Below are 20,749 nucleotides of genomic sequence, written 5' to 3'. Positions count from 1 at the left end.
GTGACGATATCAACTCCTACTAGTCATGCACTCTCCAATGCTTGTAAAGGTCAGCCTCCTGCTCAACTCTGCTGCCCTTTCATTACTTTGTTTTGCTAACTCTCAGCTATTTGGGGAGACTGTGTGGACTGTGAAGAAAGCATCAATAGGAAACTGAAGCAGCCATGAGTCATTGTGAGCTGGCTTGTTAATGTGATGGTGTGGAGAGACATTTTTTAAAGCCATCTGCCCTTTTTACGAACATCCAAGCAACACCTGGTAAGTAATGCTTCATGACTGACATCAGGGGGGAAAAATCACAGTGATGTGTGAATGGTTGTCCCCAGTGGGAATAGTATTTGGTATTTGGAAACTATACAAAACTACAGGGCAAGTCCCAGAAGTTTTGCAACAACCAAAAAAGGGACACCGAACAGTCACTTCAAGGCCTGTTCTCAAAGGAGTTGCTGTGTTAGTCTGGTGTAGCATAACATTGAGGAAGGGGAAAGGGGGTGGCGGTGGGATATGGAAGCACCTTTTAAGACTAATTGGTTTTTATGTTTGCATGAACCTTCATGGATATAAACCCACTTCTTCAGATGCAGTACTGAGTGGCTATTTTGCAAATTTTGTGGCAACCTCCAGTTCATGGTGCCCTCCCCTCCTACCCAAACATAACATGTAATGCTTTTAAAATATTTTATGGCAGGCCATCTTAATCCTGTTTTTAAAATATGCATATTATTTGGGAAGACATGTTAGTGGGGAAGTTGAATATTCAAGCATATGTGCATTAGCACTTTTTTCATGTCTGCAGTGACTTCCTCAATGTTGTGCTACAACTGCAAGTCGTTTCTGGTGTGAGAGAACTGGCCGTCTGCAAGGACATTGCCTAGGGGATGCCTGGATGATTGATGTTTTAGCATCCTGTGGGAGGCTTCTCTCATGTCCAGGTTATTTACAGGAGTGGCGTTCAGAGAGCGTATAACCCCTCTGCTGCGCCAACTCCACTGGCTGCCAGTTTGCTACCGGGCACAATTCAAAATGCTGGCTTTAGCCTTTAAAGCCTTAAATGGTTCTGGCCCGGCTTACCTGTCCAAACACATCTGTCCTTATGAACCACTAGGTCTCTAAGATTGACTGGGGAGGCCCTACTCTTGGTCCTGCCTCCTTCGCAGATGCGACTATCGGGAACAAGAAACAGGGCCTTCTCAGCGGTAGCCCCTCGGCTATGGAACTCCCTCCCTAGATCAGCCCCCTCTCTCCTAACATTTCAAAAAAGAGTTAAAATCTGGCTTTTTGAACAAGAATTCACAGATGCAGTGTAACAGGCTAGTTTACATCCACGGAACGATTGGACAATGTGACTGGAAAATTATTTTAGTAATAAGACACTAAGGATTTGTGTTTTATTGTTTTTATTGCTTTTATTGTTTTTATATGGCTTATACTATATGCTAATGTTTTAACTATATTTTATGTTGTTGGGGGCATTGAATTATGCCAATTGTAAACCGCCTTGAGTCGCCTTCGGGATGAGAAAGGCGGTATATAAATATGGTAAATAAATAAATAAATAAAATAAATGTCCCCACATGAGGAGCTAGAGCTCGAGAGATGGGAACTTACCCTGCTCCCTGGATTCGAAATGCCTACATGTCAGTCGACCAGTCCTGCCAGCACAAGTGTTTAACCCATTGCACAACTGGGGGTTCCTTACATTAGCATTGGACTTATGCCTGTTTACACTGTATGACAGCACATTCCTATGCAAGCCAACCATATATTTTCTCATAATGTGGATCATTTATTTTCTGCACTTCTTACATTTTTCTTTCCTGAGAGATCGTAACATAAAATTCTATTAGCAGAGAAGTGGAGCACCTGCAGGGAAAAGGAATAGGTGGCAGTTGGAAGCTTAACTAGGACACAGCAAGAGGTTAAGACACGGGAGATGTCCTTAAATTACTGCTCTCAATGTTTAGTTTCTCAAATAAACAAGTTTTGTGAAATATTGAGTCCATCTAACCTTTAGAACATTCGTTTTAGATTATCTAAAATTTAGAAGAGAATTCAGTCACACACATTTTGTTTCAGATTTTTCTGATTTCACAGCTTAAAGCAAAAGATGGGCAGTCCATTTGTCTACCTAGACATCTCCAAGAGCGACTAGAAGTTGCAGGATGTCTTATTAAATTATGTGAAATTTAAAATCACATATGTTTTGGATTGTATTCTTCAGATTCTGAGGACCACTACCCAACACGTGTTTCTCACTGACTATTAGATCAAGTCTTCCAGTCAACATATTCCAAATGTTTATACTAAAAATCAGCTCAAAACATAGTATTTTTCATATCTTCCAGTTCCTACATTCCGCCGAAATATCCCTTCATAAGCCACCAAGCAAAACTCATGAATGTGGACTGGATCATTGGCTGAATGTTGGCAGCATGCAAAATGAATGCCCTTTAAATTTGGCTTAATTTTCCAAATTTTGATGCTATTAAACTGCCTGAAACAGAAAAAGATTCCAAACTTTGTGGGGGTTTTTTTGTTTGTTTTTAACTTTTGTTTGTGGTTTTGCTATACATTATAACTGTATTCTCAATTCGCTTCTGGCATGGTAAAAATAAATAACCAAATTTTCCCATACTGTGCCAAAGATGCACAAATTTGTCAGTTCAAATGTTTTCAATTCTTGCATTCTTTCTGCTGAATAGATGAAAAAAACTTTAAAAGTTTCAAACTCCGAATCAAAGATGACCTTTAAAAAATCAGCTCAATGCCCTAGTCCAGTTCAATATACATAGCTATCTGGTTTCATGTTGCAAAATCCTGCCATGTAGTGGTTAAAGAAACCAGTGGAAAAAAGAGCTGGCGGTCCTAATCATCTCTCTAAAGCAGACATCCTCAAACTGCAGCCCTCCAGCTATATGGGCCATATTCTAGAGGCATTCTCTCCTAAGTTTCGCCTGCATCTATGGCAAGCATCCTCAGAGGTAGTGAGGTCTGTTGGAACTAGGAAAAGGGGTTTATATATCTGTGGAATGACCAGGGTGGGACAAAGGACTTTTGTCTGCTGGAGCTAGGTGTGAATGTTTCAACTGACCACCTTGATTATATTTGATGGCCTGGCAGTGCCTGGGGCAATTTTTTGTTGAGAGGTGATTTATGTCCCAGATTGTTTCCTCTCTGTTGTTTTGCTGTTGTAATTTTAGAGTTTTTTTTAATACTGGTAGCCAGATTTTGTTCATTTTCATGGTTTCCTCCATTCTCTCAACAAAAGATTGCCCCAGGCACTGGCAGGTCATCAAATGGTCAGTTTATTATTTATTATTTATTTATTTACTTTATTTATATACCACTTTTCTCAGCCCTCAGGCGACTCAAAGCGGTGAACAACATCGATACAAAACATCATGAGAGAAGTATAGGGCAATTAAAAACAATTGTAACATAAATCATTAAACATCCCTATAACAATCATTAGCGCCTCAACAGTAAAATCAGAATCCAGTCTCATCATCCATTATTCTGTATTCCTATGTTCCATTACACTGTTTAATCAAATGCTTGTTCGAACAGCCAGGTCTTCACTTTCCTCCGAAATGCCAGCAGGGAGGGGGCCGATCTGATATCTGCAGGCAGGGCGTTCCACAGCCAAGGGGCCACCACTGAGAAGGCCCTGTCTCTCGTTCCCGCCAAGCGCACCTGTGATTCAGGCGGGACAGAGAGCAGGGCCTCCCCAGATGATCTTAGTGTCCTAGTCGGTTCATAGGAGGAGATGCGTTCGGAGAGGTAAGTAGGGCCAGAACCATTTAGGGCTTTATAGGCTAACGCCAGCACTTTGAATTGTGCTCGGTAGCAAACTGGCAGCCAGTGAAGCTGGTGTAACAGAGGAATAGGACACTCCCTGAGTGCCGCTCCTGTTAGCAACCTGGCTGCCGAATGCTGGACCATTTGAAGCTTCTGAGCAGTCTTCAAAGGCAACCCCACGTAGAGAGCGTTGAAACATTCACACCTACCTCCAGCAGACAAGAGTCCTTTGTCCCACCCTGGTCATTCCACAGATAAACCCTTTTTCCTAGTTCCAACAGACCTCACTACCTCTGAGGATGCTTGCCATAGATGCAGACGAAATGTTAGGAGAGAATGCCTCTAGAACATGGCCATATAGCCCGAAAAAACCTACTTTTCTCTGCTTTCATCATGGGCTTCACTCTGCCACTGTGGAGCTGTCCTTGGTCCTGCAGAACATGCCTACTTAGTCACATTTCTCTTGCAACTTGCTAAGTGCATTGTTTGCTAATACCAGCTATTCACTACTGCCACCCGCTGCCTGATGTTTATCAACCTTTCCTTCTGATTGATCCTCTTAAATTTTGTCTGAATGTCTCATGAACCTCGCTCCATCAGAACGGCTATATTGACTTACTTGCATTAGTAATTCCAATAAGAAAAAAGAATATCTGGTAGTTGCATTCCTCCCCCAAATATCCCTAGCCAATGTCACTGACTTTATTATACTTCTTTCACTCCGGGAAGAACAATTTCAGATACAACCAAGAAAGTCTGGCTTTCCAAAGAGAAGCATTTAGGCTCACAGCTGTCTAAATTTCTTTCACAAAATTACAAGCCTGTCTTTTAGACAAAATGCAGAAATGCATTTGAAAAAGTGGTAACGTTGCTTTCAAAGGGGGCCGCCACATTTCCCCCTCTCCTCTATCAGATATAGTTCTGCTGTAAAAGGAGTGAGTGGCTGATGTAATTTCCTGCTCGTGAGAATGTCGAATGAATACAATTAAAGACACCACACGAAACATGCTTATCATTTCCACTTCTCAACCCATCATGGCTTTATCTCACTTTAGGAAATGTATTTTTTTATTGTTCTGCAAAAAGGGAAAGAACTGATGTTGTTAGCTGCTGCCTTTCAATAAATACAAAAAGCTTTTTTAAATGGCCTTGGTTTACAGTGTAGTAGTTTTAAAGATTTCAATACATGAAATCGAGATAAAGAACTTTTTTTAAAAAAAAAGTACCTTGAAAATCTATTGCCACATAATCATTTCAGTGTGTTCCCACTCCACATCCATCCTACCTATACATTCATGTCAAGGCCTGTGGCTTCATTGAATTTTATTCATTTGCTATTTCAGATTATATAGCACAAAAGTTATCCCTCTTAAAACATTTACTTTAAACTAATCCAATAAATATCCAAAGTGCTTATGAGGAAGTCGAATTTAACCCACAAAAGCTCATGCATAAATGGAAACAAAATGGCTAGTCTTAGGGATGCAAAAAGGTTCCTTTCTTGCAAACAGAAAGAATTGAAATCTGTTGCAATCGGGACTTGCAAAATGTGAATGTGAGCTGTAATCGAATGTGAGAAAAAAAAACCCTTCCTATCTATATAAATAAAAATGTAATGTTTGTTTGTGGGATTAACATAACTCAAAAATCACTGGACGGATTGCCACCAAATTTGGCCACAAGACACCTAATCCAAGGAGTGACTATCACTCAAAAATTGATTTTGTCATTTGGGAGTTGTAGTTGCTGGGATAGTTCACCAACAACTAAAGAGCATTCTAAACTCCACCAATGATGGAATTGAACCAAACGTGGCACATAGAACTCCCATGAACAACAGAAAACACTAGTAGGGTTTGGTGGGCATTGACCTTGAGTTTGGGACTTGCAGTTTATCTACACCCAGAGAGCACTGTGGCCTCAAACAATGATGGACCTGGACCAAACTTGGCACAAATATTCCATATGCCCAAATATGAACACTTGTGGAGTTTGGGGGTAATAGACCTTGACAATTGGGTGTTGTAGTTACTGGGATTTATAGTTCACTTACAATAAAAGAGCATTCTGAATCTCATCAGGATAGAATTGGGCCAAACGTCCTGCACAGAACCCCCATGACCAACAGAAAATACTGTGTTTTCTGGTGGTCTCTGATGACCCTTTTGGCACCCCCTCACAATCCCCCCCCCCGGGGACCTGACCCCCAGATTGAGAAATGCTGCCTGAAAGCTGTCCAGTCCACCTTCCTTCACCAGGGCAAGAAAACATCATTAAAGCCATCCCGACAAAGAGCCACCCAGCCATATATATAGATAGATATAGTATCATAGATTTGAAAGGGACCCCTAAAGAAGGCCATTCAGTCCATCTCCCTTCACCAGGGCAAGAAAACGTAACCAAAGCCCTCCTGACAAAGAGCCATCCAGCCATAGATATAGATAGATAGATAGATAGATAGATAGATATGATTCGCACAAACACAGATATAGTATCATCGATTTGAAAGGGACCCCTGAAGAAGGACAATGATATGTTGCATGTTCCAGAGTAGGCAAACCAGACAATCTCCACATCAACACTGACAAAGAAACAGCAAGAAATACTGTTTACCGACAAGCATAAAGAAATTACATATATTAGAAACCAATACTTTCTCAATACTTTATTTTCCAGATCACCAGACTGGACCACAGCAACGCGTGGCAGGGGATGGCTAGTATGTAATAACAACAAATATCCATGATTGAGAGACTTTTGCTTTTATAGCTATATAGTACATCACTACCTCAACAATACTGGCAACACAAATGCTATTTGATTGCAACTGATGATAGTATAAATATTTAAGTAAGAACTTCTATAGAAACAAGTTAATCAGAACTGTAGGCTAAATACATTATTTTGGGTAATGCCTATTGACCTCAGTATGCCTTCTTTGAAAAGAAATGATTGAAGATAGAAGATTTAGGGACAAAACAAGTAACAATGTACCATGCTCATAATTTCAATGTACAATGATCAGGTTAGAATGATCTAACCTGATCATTGTACATTACTAAAACGATTACTGTCTCCCAACCAGTCAGATAGAGAAAAAAGACTTTTCTGAGGTTCACTATTACAAAAGCCAAACCAGTCATGGAAAGATTTATTTTAAAGTGTGCTTCTTCATCAGGTGATAAGACAAGAGAGTCTGCTTTTGCTCTGAGATGGATTATAGTGTTCATGCCAATGGATAGATTTGGCACCTCTAAAGTTGAGCCCAAAACACAGAGATACATTTTATTACTATTTATTTACAGTTGGCTATCCACGTGGGTTTGGCATCCACAGATTCAACTTTTCATGACTTGATTTTTTTTTTTTTTTGAAATCCAAAAGGCACACCTTGATCTTGCCATTTTATATAAGGGACACCATTTTGCCATGTCATTATATTTAACATTATGTAACAACATTTGAAAAAAATATGTTCCTAGTTTGAAAGTGTTGTTTCCTGTTTAATTGTGTGGCACTTACTTTGAAAGTAGTTGTTATACTCTAGGAACTTCATTTTTGTGGCTGCCACAAACTATGTTGAATCGGTTGAGTCTCTGAGATGCTCATTGAAAAACGATGTCCCACAAAACACAAAGTTTTTGCAGTTTAATAAACCTTTCTTGGGTTTTTTGTTAGAACCAATTAGAAAATGACATTTCTAACCCAGGAACAAAAATTGTGTTACATAGTGTAATAGGATTTGAGCATCCATGGATAATGGTAATGGTGATTACTCCTTTCCACCTGCTAATAAGGAGGCTGTTCAGATCCTGAACTAGTGCTTGGCAGTTGTGACAATCCGGATGAGGCAGAACAAATTGAAATTGAATCCAGTCAAGACCGAGGTGCTCCTGGTCAGTCGCAAGACCAAACAGGGTATAGAGCTACAGCCTGTGTTGGACGGGGTTACACTCCCCCTGAAGACACAGGTCCACAGCTTGAGAGTTCTCCTGGATTCATCACTGAGCCTGGAACCCCAGGTCTCAGGGGTGGCCAGGGGTGCTTTTGCACAATTAAAACTTGTGTGCCACTTGTGCCCATACCTTGGGAAGTCAGACTTGACCACAGTAGTCCGCACTCTTGTTACATCCTGAATATATTACTGCATCATGCTCTTTGTGGGGTTGCCTCTGAAGACTGTTCAGAAGCTTCACATAGTCCAATGGTCAGCAGCCAGATTTCTAACTGGAGTGACATATAGGGAGCATACCATCCCCCTGTTATACCAGTTCCACTGGCTGCCAGTCTGCTACTTAGCACAATTCAAAGTGCTGGCTTTGGCTTTTAAAGCCCTAAATGGTTCTGACCCAGCTTATCTGTCTGAACATATCTCCCTCTATCAACCACCTCAGAGGATCTTCTGGGGATCCTCTATCAATGATCTCAGAAGATCTTCTGGGGAGGACCTGCTCTTGGTCTCGCTTCTTTCACAGGTGTGGTTGGTGGGGATGAGAGACAGGGCCTTCTCAGTGGTGCCCCCCTCCCATCTGTGGAACCCCCTCCCTAGTGAAATTAGATCTGCCCCATCCCTCCTGACCTTCAGGGGAAAAAAACTAAAAATGTGGTTGTGGGACCAATCTTTCTGATAGAATTTTATAGTGCAATAAGGGAATACAGAATAGTTCAATGACAACTGGAATAGCCTCAGACTATGATATTGGACTGTGTGGTTTTAATTAATTGGTTTTGACTATTTGAGATGTTTTTAATGGTTTATTTTAATGTATATGTTTATTTGCTGAATGTATGTTTGTATGGCATTGAATTCTTGCCACTCTGAATCTCCTTTGGGGTGAGAAGGGCAGGGTATAATTATGGAAAATAAATAAATAAATGATGATTATATTTATTGATACCCTGCCTTTTCTCTCCACAAAGGAGATTACATGGAGTTTGATATCCAGCAGGTAGCAAAGGCCGACTGTATATCCTGCTTTTTTTTCTCATTCTGAGATTTAAGGCAGTTTACAAAAGTTAAAATAAATACATCTTTAAAATTCATGCAAAATTCAAAAACTTTAAAAATGGAATTAAACTTGTAATAGAACCAAAAATAGTTAAAAGGATAGCTGTTGAAACAAAAATAGCAAAGAAATAAGGGGGGAGATGAGAGAGGTTTCAGTGTTCTTCCCTGTAGTGCCCCATCTATATAAATAAAAATGTAATGTTCGTTTGTGGAATTAACATAACTCAACAACCATTGAACAAATTGACCCCAAATTTGGACACAAGACACCTATCAGGCCAACGAGTGACCATCACTCATAAAATATTGAAAAACACAGCGTAAGGGTCTTTAAAAGTCAAAAAACAAAAATACATTACAATGCATGTGCATAACCGGGATTATGGCGCAGCTGGCTGCATGTCTGCTGCATTAAGATCACTCTGACCAAAAGGTCATGAGTTCGAAGCCAGCCCGGGTTGGAGTGGGTTTCCAACCAATTGTGTAGCCTGTTGTTGACCTTTGCAACCTGAAAGACAGTTGCATCTGTCAAGTAGGAAAATTAGGTACCACCTTGTGTGGGGAGGCTAAATTAACTAATTTATGAGGCCATGAAAAAGACTCCAGCAAAGCACTTCAGCAAAAGCATGCGGGGAATGCGGAAGTACTTCATCAGTGTCGCAGATGGATGATGAAAGCAACAGCTCCCCTGGCGGCCAAAAAAAGTTAAATAGCCTCTGTGTATGTCTGTATACGTTGTATGTAAATTGGCATTGAATGTTTGCTATATATGTGTACACTGTAATCCGACCTGAGTCCCCTGTGGGGTGAGAAGGGTGGAATATAAATACTGTAAATAAATAAATAAATAACCACACAAATACACATATACACAAATATATACACACACATATTATACACATGTATGCAAACACAAAACACATATACACAGACTGGGCCACAGCAACGTGTGGCTAGTTCACTATAAAAAAGCAAAACCATCCATTATTGCTCCACTTTATAGCCAAAGGATATGTTTTGTTGATGACAATCCAAATGAATGCAAATCAACAGATTATGGGACAGAGTGCCACAATAACCAAAATCTGGATTTTGTAGCAGCACAGTGCTTTTAAGGAAACTGCTGCTTGCTTGTGCTTGTTTTTTTGAAAGGCATAATAGGCCACAGTTCCAAAATAACACCTCAAGACACACAAAATTGACATCTTTTGTCTAAATTCTGCCAGTGCAAAGTGACTATTAAGAGGGTCTTGATGTTACTTGTAAGCCAGCACAAAACAAGACCTGGCTTCTGAATAAATATCAATATATAGCAAGCAACATTGAAACATCTAATAATGGATCCCCTCAAGAGGTGGTCTCTGCCATTAACTTTAAGCTTTGCTGTCATAATAGGTCAGGGGAGGACCACCAGCTGTGCAGCTGTTCTTTAGGAATAAGAAGCACACCGAAGGTCTATTTACTTTACTGTTTCCAGCAGGAGCTAAAACTTCATCTTTAAAACAGATATTCTTTAAATGGAATGGACAAGATGAAAGGCAGGATAGCAGAAACAAAACCCTCTAGGAGTCACACTATCACAATAAGTTTAAAACACTGAATCCTAAAAATGGTATTTAAAGATACATCACTATACATACAGTCCTATCTATGTTAACAAAACCACTGACAAAGAAATTTCATTCCACAACATTTTCTTATGACTATTTAGCATCTTCCTAATTCCTTGTCTGCTGTGTAGCTGGAGATTTTTAAAAAAAAATAACATTGGGATTGGGAGAAGCAGGCCCGTAACCAGGATTTCGATTCGGGGGGGGGGGGGGGGGGGGGCTGAGTCTGAGTGAAAGAGGGTCTACCCTAGGAAACCTTTTGTATCATTACCCCAATACCCCCATGCATATGGAATATATTGAGTATGGTGATCAGATCATGATATGAATAAACATAACAGTTTAAATAATGCACCAGTAAGGCCTTTTCGTGAACCACCCTGAGAATTTCGGGGGGGGGGGGGGCTGAAGCCCCTCAAGCCCCCCTCCCCCCCCCCCCCCCCCCCCAGCTACATGCCTGGCGAGGAGGATGAAAAGGGGCTGGAGAAATGTAGACTTTGAGTGCCAGGTTGAAGTAGTAAAAAAGCTGAGCAGGGACAAAATGGGATTGTACTCTAGCCAATCTTACTACTGTCATTTGTGCTTACCTACAACAAGCAAGGCAAACAACAGCTACATTACTGAATATGCATAGATAGCAAAACAGAGAAAAAGAGGCAGTGAAGCATGCCTCACCAGTTATGTTCAGCATGGTTTTTTTTAAGGCACATAATTATATGTTTATCTACCAAAATAAAATTTACCCCTAGGAAGGGAAATTTACTCCTGAAAGTTATCATGTGGAAAAGGTGTTTCCACTGAAACTTTATCACCAAACCCTTTTTTCCACAATTAGACTTTTTTTTCAAAATCCAGTTATCACAGGGACAGAAGGTCAGGTGAAATCTTTTGAACAGGGACACAGACAGCAAAACAAACACCACAATGGTGTTGACCCTTTCCTATGCTATTCAAAGTGCATATCCATCTATCTATCTATCTATCTATCTATCTATCTATCTATATCCCCACCCACTAGAGGTTACATTAATGCTGTCACCAAGGTTTCCATCATTGCTGCAAATTGCTACCAGAGTCCTGTCTGTACAACAGTTTTGAAGGCCTGAGGGCAGAATGTCTTCTTCCTTATTGGATAAAAATTCCACCCCAAACGCTGCCAGGTCCTTTAGTTTTTCACTAGTGGTGATAACATGAAAGGTACAGTTGGCCGTCCACATTTGTGGCTTTCAGTTTGTGGATTTGATTAATATGTTCTTTTTTCTAGGTACTCCAGTGCAACTCTAAGGTCAACTTTGAGCAGAAGTCAACAACAGATTTGTACTGGACGATCTAGAAATTCCAAGCAAGCATACTTCTCTAGGCATTTAGAGGTTCTCCAGAATTCATCTGGAAGTTGACTATAGAGTTGTGCTGTAGAATATAGAGTTTCTTACTACCTCATTGGATGGGCTACTTGGCCCACTGTCATATGCCACATGTTCTCCCCTTTTAGGACAGAGCCCATCACACAACACACGTGTATTTCTGGTCAGGTTCCACCAAAAAGGGGAGAGCAAGCAGTGTATGCCACCACTGGAGCAACACAGGATCCACAATGTGTAGCAAACCTATGGGCCTTTGTGATGAGTCCTTAGAGCAGTGTTTCTCAGCCTGGGGGTCGGGACCCCTGGAGGGGTGTGAGGGGGTGTCAGAGGGGTTGCCAAAGATAATCAGAAAAGAGTATTTTCTGTTGGTCATGGGGGTTCAGTGAGGGAAGTTTGGTCCAATTCTAACCTTGGTGGAGTTCAGAATCTTTTTTGATTGTAGGTAAACACGAAATCCCAGCAACTACAACTCCCAAATATCAAGTCTATTTTCCCTAAACTCCACCAGAGTTTGCATTTGTACATATGGATTTTCATGCCAAGTTTGGTCCAGATTCATCATTGCTTTGAGTCCACAGTGCTCTCTGGATGTAGGTGAACTACAACTCCAAAACTCAAGGTCAATGCCCATCAAACCTTTCTAATTTTCTGTTGGTCATGGGAGTTCTGTGTACAAAGTTTGGTTCCATTCTATCATTGGTGGAGTTCAGAATGCTTTTTGATTGCAGGTGAACTATAAATCCCAGCAACTACAACTCCCAAATGATGGAATCAACCCCCGCCCCCAATCCCACCAGTATTCGAATTTGGGTGTATCGGGTCTTTGTGCCAAATTTGGTCCAGTGAATGAAAATACATCCTGCATATCAGACATTTACATTATGATTAATAACAGTACCAAAATTACAGTTGTGAAGTAGTAATGAAAATAATTTTATGGTTGGGGGTCCCCACAACATGAGGAACTGTATTAAGGGGTTGCAGCATTAGGAAGGTTGAGAACCACTGCCTTAGAAAAATGTTCTCAGATTTTTTAAAAAAACTGTTTTTTTATTTTTGTTCTTTAAACTTTTACAGGGGCCTTGCCCTTCTAACCCCAGCAAATGTAGAGGGATGGTTGTTAAGCATTGTATATTTTTCAGAGGTGGTGCGATTCACACTTAGGAAATAGCACTGTTGGAGCAACGCCTCTTCAACAGGAAGTTAAATCTTGTCTTCCAGATGTCTCCCACCCCTCTCACACTTAATGGTTTTCACATTACCACATTGAAGCAGGAGCACAGGAAACTTTGGTGTGAACAACTCTATATGCTGCATCTTTAGGAGCAAGTGAGGTGGAAGTCCACCATTTGAGAGACATTGTCAGTTAAGAGGCTATCTCAGTAGCTGGCCCAGAGTTCTGACTTGGTGTAAGGCAGCTTTCTGTGTTCATGTTTGTTGTTCGTTCGTTCAGTCGTCCCCAACTCTTCGTGACCTCATGGACCAGCCCACGCCAGAGCTCCCTGCCGGCCGTCACCACCCCCAGCTCCTTCAAGGTCAGTCCAGTCACTTCAAGGATGCCATCCATCCATCTTGCCCTTGGTCGGCCCCTCTTCCTTTTTCCTTCTACTTTCCCCAGCATAATTGTTTTCTCTAGGCTTTCCTGTCTCCTCATGATGTGGCCAAAGTACTTCAACTTTGTCTCTAGTATCCTTCCCTCCAATGAGCAGTCGGGCTTTATTTCCTGGAGGATGGACTGGTTGGATCTTCTCGCAGTCCAAGGCACTCTCAGAACTTTCCTCCAACACCACAGTTCAAAAGCATCTATCTTCCTTTGCTCAGCCTTCCCTAAGGTCCAGTTGTCACATCCGTAGGTTACTACAGGGAATACCATGGCTTTGACTATGCGGATCTTTGTTGCCAGTGTGATGTCTCTACTCTTTACTATTTTATCAAGATTGGACATTGCTCTCCTCCCAAAAGTAAGAGTCTTCTGATTTCCTGGCCACAGTCTGCATCTGCAGTAATCTTTGCACCTAGAAATACAAAGTCTGTCATGGCCTCCACAATTTCTCTCTCTATTTTCCAGTTGTCAATCATTCTTGTTGCCATAATCTTGGGTTTTTTTTATGTTTAGCTGCAACCCGGCTTTTGCGCTTTCTTCTTTCACCTTGATTAGAAGGCTCCTCAGCTCCTCCTCGCTTTCGGCCATCAGAGTGGTGTCATCTGCATATCTGAGGTTGTTAATGTTTCTTCCAGCAATTTTCACCCCAGCTTTGCATTCATCCAGCCCTGCACATCGCATGATGTGTTCTGCATATACGTTAAAAAGGTTGGGTGAGAGTATGCAGCCTTGCCGTACGCCTTTCCCAATCTTGAACCATATGTGTTCATATTCTGTAGTAATACTGATTTTGCTATGTTTTTTTCCCAACACAGGACCACAGTGATGACTTGGAAGGGTTCTCCTCTTCTATAACCAGAAATTGGTTAAGTCCAAAGTCTCAACACCCTGCTGGATTCAAAACACTTTCTCAGCAAATTGCAGAGCCAACATCTGTAGGGAATTCTAGCCTGCATCATGATGTCAGGCAGCAGCTGTCCTGAAGGAGACCTTTGCTGACAGGACCCTGATGGCAAATGAGGAACGCTGCAGGGGAACAAGTCTCTCCGACTCATTTTGTAATCCTCTCTCGGTCTCTCCCAGCTGACAGACCTGACACCTCATACAAACCGGAGAATTAACTGTGGTAGTAAAATTATGGAACCAGAGTCCCATAAAAGCTGTAACAAGCATTGGATTTCGAAATTCTGTGGGTTACTTGCCTCAAACCAAGGGAGTCATAAAAGGTTGCTTAAAAAAAAATCAGCTTTTCTATATATTTACAGAACTATTTCTTAAACATTTCAGGCCAAAGAGGCTGTTGCTTTTTGCTTGTTTCCTTTTCATTCTCATGATGTACAGCATCTGTTAAATAAATTAATGTTTCTAAAATGTGGGAAAACAGAAAGAAAATGAGCAGGGTTTCTTTCTATCCATAAAAACACACGCCTATGCATACACTGTGGGTTTCTGTATACAAAATGGCTGCACCTTTTTCTTTTCATACATTCCTTCAATGGGAAAGATGAAAGAAGATGGGTCGTGTATTTGTGTCCATTGCTATCACAGCTAAAATATCCAAAAAACCCTTTCTGGTGCATTTTTTTTCTTCTGCTGAGAAATCCAAGTGGAAAATACTGCTCAAGAGACTGTTGTGTTAATCTGTCAGTTCAGCAAACCAGGAAGGAGTCCTAAGGAACTTCAGTGAATAAACTTTTGTGAAAAGGAGTGCATATGCTATCGGGTGAAGAGGACTCTCACGATTTATCTTCAAATAATTTCTAACTTATGGTGACCATAAAGAAACCTATCATGAAGTTTTCTTGGCAAGACTTGTTCAGAGGGGGTCCGTCTTTGTCATAGTCTAATACCCAAAGCACTACACCATGCTGGCTCAGTCCATGAAAACTTATGCCATAATATAGAAGGGCCGCTTGCTTTTGCCATAAGGAAATGATTACCCTGGCATGGAACATCTACAAGGCTTTGGCACACCTACAAGGCTTTGGCACACAAGATTCAAAAGAAAGATATAATTTCTGATCCAAGAAAACAGCTGGCAGTTGTCTGACATTTCCCATTTTTAGAGCTAAGCAGGTCTGAATCAGGATAGTATGTGGAAACTCCAGAGAAGCTGTTTTCACTTTGTCAGAGGAAAGTTGGGGCAGAAAAGCACAGAGCAACCTGCAGTCCGAGCGCTGGCTTGTTCTATATATAAAAAATCATCAGCATGCAATTAATTGAGACCACTGGCATTATTTGTCCCTCTTATGGTGCCCTGGAAGAGGGGAGAATAAAGTGGAAAGGCAGCAGCAGAAAAAGGGACGGGAAAGGAGATGTGAAGGAAAAGATGTGACAAGTCCAGGCTGGTTTTTAACACTGTGGAATAGCATCTTACACCGGGAGCCCCCGGTGGCACAGTGGGTTAAACCCCTGTGCCAGCAGGACTGAAGACCGACAGGTCACAGGTTCAAATCCGGGGAGAGGCGGATGAGCTCCCTCTATCAGCTCCAGCTCCTCATGCAGGGACCTGAGAGAAGCCTCCCACAAGGATGATAAAAACATCAAATCATCCGGGCGTTCCCTGGGCAATGTCCTTGCAGACAGCCAATTCTCTCACACCATCTTACTTTCCTAATTTTGTTTTCCTAGGCACAAGGGCATTTCTTGTTTTTATACTCTTCCCTGGCACTTGCTTCATATATAGGTATTTTCCAGTATAGTTCATTCATATACACCACCCAGGAGTGATATTTGAACCCCTTTCCCCACATGCATTGTGGCTGATCCATAGTGTGGATGTTCTCCCCCATGGTCATCAAAGGAATGCATTGTACGCATGAGTGTTCCTAAATTAACTGCCTTCTCCTTGTACTTTTGTCTTCCCCTTTATTTTCGCTCTCCCCCCCTCTCATTTTGATGCAACCATGTTGATGTGCTAGTACAGTGGTTCTCAACCTTTCTAATGCCATTACCCCTAAATAAACTGATGCAGCTCTGAATTCCACAGATCATTGAGACCCCCACGAATTTCAAACCTGGACCAAACTTGGCAGACAGAACTCCAATGACCACTAGAAAATAATGGAGGGGTTTGGGAGGAATTTGACAGCTTGGTGGGGGCGAGGGATGAGAGGCGAAGGCCTCCCTGGATGGTCTGGCCATGCCAAGAGCCTTGTGTTCAACCCTCGCCCCTTCTGAGCTCGGTGGGGGCGAGGGGCGAGCGGTGAAGGCTCTTCAGGTGGCCTCACCATGTGAGGAGCCTTCCACTCAACCCTCACCCCTTCTGAGCTTGGCAGAAGGCAAGGGCTGAGCAATGTGCTTTCTCGTGTGCATGCCTTTGCCTCCAAGCTTCTCCTCCTGACTCCCTGCAGCCCTGTAGGAAGAGGAGGAAGAGCCGACCAGGACTACTAGGCTGTTTAACTTGCATGTGGGCTGGCAGCCATGTTGAAGATGTGTGCTGGCGGGGCCAACTGAGGCAACTTCATGACTCCCGGAAAATGGCTTAGCGACCCCCCCTTGGGGTCATGACCCCCAGGTTGAGAACGGCTGTTCTAGTACAATTCTGACAGAAAGAAAAGAAAAGGAAGAGAAAGAACCCAAAAGAGAGAGGAAAGAGGCATTTATTTTTATTGTGCCTTCCAATTTCACAGTCCACTCTTTTTTCTCTTTTTCTTCCTTTTCCCCTCCAGCATTGTGGAATATTACCAAACAAACAAACAAAATACAAAACTAGTGGGAAGGGCAATAGCAGGTTCTGTTTACACCAGTGCCCTAACAGTCTGTGGCTCTCTTTCTCTCTCTCTCTCTTTTTAGCTTCTGCTGTGCCATCTTTAAACCTGATCGAGTGACATTAGTCCTAATAGACTCAGGGATTTGCTCTTCATGCACACACACACACAATTCAGGAAAAAAACTCAGTGAAATCTTTTTTTAAAACATTGCAGCAGCTACTCAAAAGCAGTATTCATAGTGCATAGATTACTTCCTGCTGGCCAGGAACAACCCCAAATATGTTGCTACCTACTCCCAGGAAGTTGTGGTATATGTTGCGGTATATGTTCTTAAGAGTTTTAAAAATATTCTAATTATTTCTGTTGTTTCTGTTGTTCTATAATACTTTGTTTCTGTTGTTCTATAATCAGTTTCTAGCACCAGCTGCAATATTTTTATTTGCACCTTTAAGTTGGTTTCCATTTAATTGGAGAATGTATCTGATCAATGTATTTCCTTTCTTTTTTTACAGAGCTATAATGCTATTGTGCATCAGTGATATGATGCACAATAACTAAAAAGCTTTAAAAGTTCAAAAAGCAGGAAACTTCTCATGTGAACAATAGGAAAACCTCAGCATATCTTACACCAGTTTTTAAAAAAACTTTGGAAGAATCCACGTGCAAATCCAAAGAACAGCTACAAACAACTTTGCTAAAGAATAGAATACTGTAAGTGGATGAGAAAGTGACAGCAGCCAGCAAGTCCTGGCAAAAATGAACGGAATTATATCCCAACAATTCCAACTTTTTTAGATCAATCTGGAAGAATCCGAGAGTGGGTAATAAATGCCCCATCAAAGTATTCATTGTTATTGTTGCTGCTTTATGTTTTGCTTTTGAGGGAGCATCTGACGCAGAGCATCTGTAACTGCATCTGCCTGGCAGAAAAATACAACAATAATACATTAAATAAATAACATTTTTCTGCCCTTCCATGTCAGCCAAAATCCATTCCCTGAGGTATTGACTCATTTTCAGTAATTGCAATGCTTACCTTCAGAAGCTTAGCAGAATGGGAAAGGACTACATTGCTAAACAGAAACCCATGGTGCAATATTTTGTTCCTGAACCCACTCATAAGAATATATATTTCTAAGTTCTGTTGCAGCATTTCTTCAGGATAGTGGCTTTGGATAGCTTTTCTCTGCCCAGTACTCCCCAGTACTGTCATCTAACCTTTCCACAGCCACAATAACAGCCCCACTGCCCATAGCAACCCATGTATGACATGTCCATTGGACCCCAAAAGAACAGCATATGATATATTAACCACAACAGCTTCAACACATCAAGGACTTTAAGAAACAGGGGATCTTTGCTCACTTTTGATGTACTGCTATAATTACCTGAAGTCCAAAAAAGGCCAACACAATGGAGTTAATTGTACCCAACGTGCCTTCAGGATCAAAGGGCTGAGTTGTTTTGTACATCTCCTGGTAAGAAAAGAACACATTGCTCAAATTACAGATCTGACGCAACACACAACCTCCCAGGAGACAATATAGTGGGTCACAGAATAAATATGGGCCACATAAGACCATGTGGCATACATTCAAATTGTGTCGCTGTCTTACAGATACACATCTGTGTTGTCCTGCACCAAACATAGTCATTAGCACAAGAATCTCAGAGCCAGTCAGTTCATTTATTTATCTAACCTATGCCAAAAAACAGCAATTTGTTTTCTAACAAAATTCTCCGTTCTTTAACAAGGGCATACAAATCTTTTCTCAGTAGTGATTACAGAAACATTGAAGTATATAATTAGTAATAGATGTTTTCATTTTAATTTTAAGGTACAGCAAAAATAACATCAACAGGACCTGTAATACAAATTGTTACACAGTGGTTAAGAAAAATGAGCTGTAGGAAGGAGATATTTAGATGCCAAGAAGCATACTGGAAAAAAGACATGGCCTGGCTAAAACACAGGAACTTGAGCATTTTCTAACTTAAAGGAATAGAGAACAGTAATCATGAGTCCTTGTCATCTCTTAAATACAAGGCAAATTCAGGGATAGTACACAATTCTCTCACCTCGGCTTCAATCCAGTTATCTGAAAAACTGTATCTATTTCTATAAACCAGTTAGACATCTACGATCAACTGGGGAGGGCCCTCTCTCTGTCCCACCACCCATTCAAGTGTGTTTGGTGGGAACACAAGATAGGGCCTTTTTGATGGCTGCTCACAGTCTCCCTCCCAGGACAGACCAGGATGGCCCCATCCCAGCTTGCCTTCCACAGGCAACCTTTCTCTGCCAGAAGGCATTTGGAGAAGGAGAAGGGGCATGCTGCTGGGGAAGTGTGGGTGGGATGCGTATGTGAGTGTGTGTGAATTTTAAATGCTATTTTTGAGTGTATATATTCTATTATTTAACTGTATTTTGACCTAAATACACACAGTGTTATTTAATTTTTTTGGTATTCATTTTGTTTTAAATTGTTTGTGATTGTTAGCCACCCTGAGTCTTCATGAGAAGAAAGGTGGAGTATAAAAAAGTAAATAAATACATGCATAAAATAAAACAAACTCTTAAAAACCCTAATCAAAAAAGAATAAATGGATGTGAACTTCTTTCTATGACTGAATATAGTGTGCAAGTATGTGCACACATGTACATCTGCAGGTGTGTCTTTTCTGTTTACTTTTTGCTGTTTTATGTCTTTTCAAAATGTTTCCTACCTCTAGAGATCCCAAGGAGAACCTGTTACAGGGGTTTCTTAGCAAGATTTGTTCAGATTTCTCATTGCCTGTCTCTGATTCTGAAATAGTTATTTATTTATTTATTTATTTATTTATTTACTTTATTTGTATACTGCAGTTTCTCAGCCTGTAGGCGACTCAACGTGGTTAACAACAGGAGCAAAAATTCAATGCTAACAACATACAAACTGCTTAAAACAATTAACACCATAATATACTAAGTAATTACACATCAATAAGCAACTCACTAGCATCTCGTAATTAGAATCATGATCCAACTCGTCATCCATAATTCCGTTTTCCTATATTAATTGCACTGCCTATCCAAACGCCTGTTCAAATAGCCAGGTTTTCAGTTTTCTTCGAAATACCATTAATGAGGGGGCCGATGTAATGTCCATGGGAAGCGCGTTCCACAGCCGACGGGCCACCGAGAAGGCCCTGTCCCTCGTCCCTGCCAAACGTGCCTGTGAAGCTGGCGGGATCGAGAGCAGGGCCTCCCCATAAGATCTTAAAGTCCTGGTGAGTTCATAGGCGGAGATGCGTTCGGATAGGTAACTTGAGCCAGAACCGTTTAGTTATATTACGTGCACAAGGCTCAGTTGGTTTCATGGCTGAGAGGAGATTCAAACCATGGTTTCCAAGGTCATAATCCAACACATAAACTTCTACACCACACTGGTACCTTGGTCAAGCATATACAAAATGTTTCTGTGTCTTTTGTCAACAAGCAAATGCTTGATTTGCTGTTGATATATGTTGTCAAATCTGCTTCAATTTATGGTGACTAAAAACTTGCCAAAATTCTAATAGTAGTAGTTGTTGTTAATTTAATGCTTAGATCATTTATTTATTTATTTATTTATTAACTTTATTTGTACCCCGCTAACATCTCCCAAAGGACT

The 20,749-nt window shown here is 41.1% G+C and overlaps 1 pseudogene; it reads right to left on the bottom strand.

Moving 5' to 3' along the window:
- Positions 1 to 20,749, bottom strand: part of LOC132770189 (heparan-alpha-glucosaminide N-acetyltransferase-like) — a 201,918-nt pseudogene that overhangs the window by 39,504 nt on the left and 141,665 nt on the right.

Source organism: Anolis sagrei, chromosome 3 (assembly GCF_037176765.1).
Source record: "Anolis sagrei isolate rAnoSag1 chromosome 3, rAnoSag1.mat, whole genome shotgun sequence".
NCBI classification, from domain to species: domain Eukaryota; kingdom Metazoa; phylum Chordata; class Lepidosauria; order Squamata; family Dactyloidae; genus Anolis; species Anolis sagrei.
Note: the sequence above shows the minus strand (reverse complement) of the source record. Positions and strands in the feature narration are given on the sequence as shown.